The sequence below is a fragment of the Scyliorhinus torazame genome, chromosome 18 (assembly GCF_047496885.1).
Source record: "Scyliorhinus torazame isolate Kashiwa2021f chromosome 18, sScyTor2.1, whole genome shotgun sequence".
Classification (NCBI taxonomy): domain Eukaryota; kingdom Metazoa; phylum Chordata; class Chondrichthyes; order Carcharhiniformes; family Scyliorhinidae; genus Scyliorhinus; species Scyliorhinus torazame.
In genome coordinates, this window is record NC_092724.1 from 24321284 (window position 1) to 24327351 (window position 6068).

The following is a 6068-nucleotide window of genomic DNA, read 5'->3' on the forward strand; positions in this document are numbered from 1 at the left end:
GTCCACCCAGCTCCCTCTCGATACACTGAGCCTCTCTGCTGAGGCTGCTATCTCCAAGTGTCAGGGTGACATCACAAGGTGACAAGTTGTTGCAATCATTGAGGTCACAAAGGCCAGGAAGTGTGTAATTTTGTCATGATGCCACGGCCCTCTCAAAGGTCAGCACGGCTATAGGTCCATTACATCAACCCGATCATTATTGCAGTGTTGGCACATACAGTGGCGTGATGAGGATGCCAGGTACCCAGAGAGTACCTCAACCACTGTCTTAATCATGATTGAAATAGTATCCCGGAAACTGCTCTCATGCCCCCCCCCTCTCTCCCCCCCCACCCCCCTCCACACCCCCCACCCCCCCCACCCCCCACCCCCCCCCCCCACCCCCACCCCAAACAAAAATACACCAATCCTCAGAATGGCAACAGAATACAGAACAAAGAGATCTAGGCGTACAGGTTCAGTACAAAATAATGAGGGGCATAAATAAGATAGTCAACATCCTTTCCCAAAGGTAGAGGAGTCTAGAACTAGAGGGCATAGGTTTAAGGTGAGGGGGAGAGATACAAAAGAGACCAGGGGGGAAATTTCTTCACACAGGGGGTGGTGAGCATCTGGAACGAGCTGCCAGAGGCAGTGGTAGAGGCGGATACAATTATGTCCTTTAAAAAGCAGTTAGACAGTTACATGGGCAGGGTGGGTATAGAGGGATATGGGCCAAATGCGGGCAAGTGGGACTAGCTTAGTGATAGAAACTGGACAGCATGGACGAGCTGGGCCGAAGTGCCTGTTTCCATGCTGCAAACAGCCATGACTCTATGACTCGAGTGGCCTGGAGTATGCTGAGACTCACTTTCCTCACCCCCACCTGACACAGTGGCACCCAGTCTAATTGTAGCTCATTCTTGATCATACAACTGTTATCAGTGAACCTGCCAGGCAGTTTGTGTTTTTCTGGTCTGTGCAATCATCGTAGCCCAGGCCCTTAAAATTCCTACGGTGTAAAAGGAGGCCAATCGGCCCATCGAGTCTACACCAATCCTCTGAAAGAGCACCCAAACTGGGCCCACTCCCCTGCCTATCCCCATAACTCCATAACCCCACATAATCTGCACATTTTTGGACACTAAGGGGCGATTTTATCATAGCCAATCCACCTAACCTGCACATCTTTGGACTGTGGGAGAAAACCGGAATACCCGGAGGAAACCCACGCAGATACAGGGATAAAGTGCAAACAGAGCCAGTCACCCATGGCCGGAATTGAATCCGGGTCCCTGGCGCCAAGGCAGCAGTACTAACCACTGTGCCACCATGCACCGCGCCATCCTTAGACAACTACGTTTGCCATCTTATCAAATATTTTTTTTTAAATAATAAAATTTAGTGTACCCAATTCATTTTTTTTCCAATTAAGGGGCAATTTTAGCGTGGCCAATCCACCTACCCTGCACATCTTTGGGTTGTGGGGGTGAAACCCATGCAAACACGGGGAGAATGTGCAAACTCCACACGGACAGTGACCCAGAGCCGGGATCGAACCTGGGACCTCGTAGCCGTGAGGCTGCAGTGCTAACCCACTGCGCCACCGTGCTGCCCCTTATCAAATATTTTTAAGATTTAAAAACATTTCTCATTGCCTTTAACTCAGCTGTTCATTGTTCATGTTAAAAAGTTAGTTTTAATTTATTTTTAATTACAGTGTGAAACTACGAGTTGCTTCATTACCTCCAGTTTTAGCAATTTTCCATTTGTATTCTTTTGTTCTTTGGCTCCTGATTATATTTCCAGGAATGTGAAATAGGAGTAAGCCCCTCGATCTATGACATCCGTCTACCAGTTCATAACTGATCTGTGCATCAAATCTATTTATTCATCTTTGTTCCATATCCATTAATTCCCATTGCCCAACAAACATTTTTGGAAAAACATTTTAAAAATAAATTTAGAGTACCCAAGTCTTCTTTTCCAATTACGGGGCAATTTAGCGTGGCTAATCCACATAGTCTGTACATCCTTGGGCTGTGGGGGTTACACGGGGAGAATGTGCAAACTCCACACGGACAGTAACCCGGGGCCGGGATCGAACCTGGGACTTCGGCGCCGTGAGACAGCAGTGCTAACCATTGCGCCACTGTGCTACCCTTGCCCAACAAACATATATCAATCTTAGTCTTGACATTTTCAATTGACCCCGAATCCCAATAGCTTTTTAGGAGAGAGTTCCAGATTTCCGCTCTGCCTTGTGTGAAGTAATGATTCCTGACATTCCTCAACCACCCGGCTCTAACTTTAAGGTTATTGCCTGGACCCCCCCCGCCCCCCACCACCACCACCGCCACCACCACCACCAGAGGAAATAGGGTCAATAACAAGAAACTATCAACTCCTTTAATCATTTCAAAAAACCTCAAATAGATCATTGGCGGGATTCTCTGTCGGCCGATGGCGAAATCAGGAAATGCGATTGGGTGGAGAATCAGCTTCGATGGTGAAATCGCGGCGGACGCCGATTTGACGCCAAATTGCATTTCTCCATCGCCTCGATAGCGGCTCCAATGCGTTCCAGAACGTACGAACAATAAGCCCTGTTTACATATCATTAACAGGCCGGACACGACATTCTCTGGGGCCTCTGTGAGTCTCCACCTTCGATAGGCCGAGTTCCTGATGGCGCGGCTCATTTATGCTTTAAAAAATTTAGAAACTGACGTCATGCCTGATGAGGCAAAGAGAGTCGGTACGTAAAGTGTCCAACATCGCCCTAGTTTGCTGACAGTTGTGCCACTGGCTGGGGGGCTTCTGCCAGGGCTGGGGGTGGCCAGGAGGTGGGCTGTGGGGTTGGGGTGCATGTGTATGGAACACTTTAACCTGATGTGCTTCTGGTAAAAGGTGTTTTAAGTCTTATGGGTGTTAAAAGGAAAGCTTAAAGGATTACTTAGTGTTGTATTCTTTGGGGGTTGTATTTGAATTAATGGTTTCTAATATGTTCACTGTTTTAAAAAGGTTAACTTGAGTTCATAGAGTAAACATTGTTTTGCTTTAAAAAATACTTTTCCATTTCTGCTGTACCACACCTGTAGAGTGGGCCGTGTGCTCCCCACACCACAATCTGTGAAAAGTTGTGGATCAGGTGAACTCCAGGATATACTTTGGGGTTCTCTAAACCCTGGCCCATAACAAGCTCAACAAGTTTGTTTTGAATCACTAGCTTTTGGAGCACATCTCCTTCCTCAGGTGAATGAAGAGGTGGGTTCCAAAGTTGACTTTGTCCATATATATATGTTTCTGGAACCCACCTCTTCATTCACCTGAGGAAGGAGCAGTGCTCCCGAAAGCTAGTGATTCGAAACAGACCTGTTGGACTTTAACCTGGAGTGTAAAGCTTTTTCTTGTGTTATCATTGCTTCTTTTGTGAATCAGCTTAAATCTGTGTTCCCCCCTGGTTCATGTTCCTTCCACCAATGGAAACAGCTACTCCCTATCTCTAGACCCCCCACGATTTTGAACACTTCTCTCAAATCTCTTCACAGAATTCTGCTACAGACCCAGTTTCTCCAATCGTTCGACCGAGCTGAAGTCCCTCATTCCTGGGGCTATTCTCGTGAATCTTTTCTGCACTCTCTCATGCCTGCACATCCTTTTTAAAGTGTCCTGCCTAGAACTGGACCAATATTCCAGGATATTGTATGCTTCATTAACCGCTTTCTAAACCCGTCTTGCACCTTCAGTGATTTATGTGCCACATATATCCAGATCCCTTTGCTCCAGCACCCTCTTTAGAACTTTTATATTTCTTATTTATAGGGCAGCACGGTGGCGCAATGGTTAGCGCTGCTGTCTATGGTGCTGAGGACCCGGGTTTGATCCCGGCCCCGGGTCACTGTCTGTGTGGAGTTTGCACATTCTCCCCGTGTCTGCGTGGGTTTCACCCCTACAACCCAAAAATGTGCAGGTTAGGTGGATTGGCCACGCTAAATTGGCCCTTAATTGGAAAAAAAGTATTGGGTACTCTAAATTTATGGAAAAAAATTATTATTTATTCATTCATTTATGAGATGTGGCCATTTCTGGCTAGGTGTTTCTGGCTAGGTACAGCAGAAATGGAAAAGTATTTTTTATATAATAGATTGTGGCTAGGCCAGAATTTGCTGCCCATCCCTAATTGTCCTTGAGAAGGTGGTGGTGAGCTGCCTTCTTGAACCGCTGCAGTCCCTGGGGTGTAGGTACACCCACTGTGCTGTTAGGGAGGGGAAAACAGGATTTTGACCCAACGACAAGTGAGTACATTTCCTTTGTTTTTACATTTAGCGTACCCAATTCTTTTTTTCCCCCCAATTAAGGGGCATTTTAGCTTGGCCAATCTACCTACCCTGCACATCTTTGGGTTGAAGGGGTGAGACCCACGCAGCGACGGGGAGAATGTGCAAACTCCACACGGACAGTGACCCGGGGCCAGGAGCTGTACTGGAACGGGTTGCAGTAAGCTCTGGAGCACAAGCCTTCAGTACTATTGCAGGAATATCATCAGGACCCATAGTCTTTGCAGTATCCAGTGTCGTCAGCTGTTTCTGGATTCATGTGGAGTGAAGGGAATTGGCTGAAGACCGGCATCTGTGATGCTGGGGACCTCCGGAGGAGACCGAGGTGGATCATCCACTCGGCACCTCTGGCTGATGATTGACGCTAATGATTCAGCCTTATCCTTTGCATAGATGTGCTGGACTCCCCCATCATTGAGGATGGGCATATTTGTGGAGTGAGTTGTTTAATTGTCCACCACCATTCAAGGCTGATGTGGCAGGACTGCAGAGATTAGATCCGATTCATTGGTTGTGGGATTGCTTAGCTCTGTCTATCACCTGCTGCTTATGTCCTTTGCCATGCAAGTAGTCCTGTGTTGTAGCTTCACCAGATTTGACACCTTATTTTTAATTATGCCTGGCATTGCTCCTGGGAAGCCCTCCTGCATTTTTGATTGAACTAGGGTTAATCCCCTGCCTTGGTGATAATGGGAGAGTGGGGGATATGCCGGGCCATGAGGTTACAGATTGTGCTTGAGTACAATTCTGCTGCTGCCGATGGCCCACAGGGCCTTATGAATGCCCAGCCTTGTGCTGCTGGATCGGCTCAAAGTCTATCCCATTAAGCACTGTGGTAGTGCCACACAACATGATGGAGGGTATCCTCAATGTGATGAAGGGGGGCTTTGACTCCACAAGGACTGTGCAGTGGTCACTCGTACCAATACTGTCATGGATCTGTGACTGGCTGGTTGGTAAGGATGAGTTCAAATATGCTTTCCCTTCTGTTGGTTCCCCCAGCCACCTGCCCCAGTCCAGTCTAGCAGCTATGTCCTTTAGGACCCAGCCAGCCCGGTCTATAGTGGTATTATACTGAAGTCCTCCAGCCATTCTGTGCCCTTTGCCACCTCAGTGCCTCCTCAAAGTGGTGTTCAACATGAAGGAGTACTGATTTATCCATCAGCAGAGGAAGGGGGGGTGGTAATCAGGTTTCCTTGCCCACGTTTGACTCAATTCCATGAGGCATCATGGGGTCCGGAGTCAATGTTGAGGACTCCCAGGGCAGCTCCCTCCTGACTGTATACCACTGTGCCACCACCTCTGCTTGGTCTGTCCTGCTGGTGGGACAGGACAAACCCAGGGATGGTGACTACGATGTCTGGGACATTATCTGTAAGGTGCGATTATGACTATGTCACGCTGTTGCTTGACTAGTCCGTGAGAGCTCTCCCAATTTTGGCACAAGCACATGCTGGTGTTTATGCGCAATATGAGCCTCCTCCCACCCCTTTCCAGTGCAGCCTGTCAACATTTCCTTATTCCTTTCTCCCTCGTGTATTTCTCAAGCTTCCCCTTAAATATATTTCTACTAAAAAAAAGGGTGGCGCAGTGGTTAGCACTGCAGCCTCACGGCGGCGAGGTCCCAGGTTCGATCCCGGCTCTGGGTCACTGTCCATGTGGAGTTTGCACATTCTCCCCGTGTCTGCGTGGGTTTCGCCCCCACAACCCAAAGATGTGCAGGGTAGGTGGATTGGCCACGGTAAATTG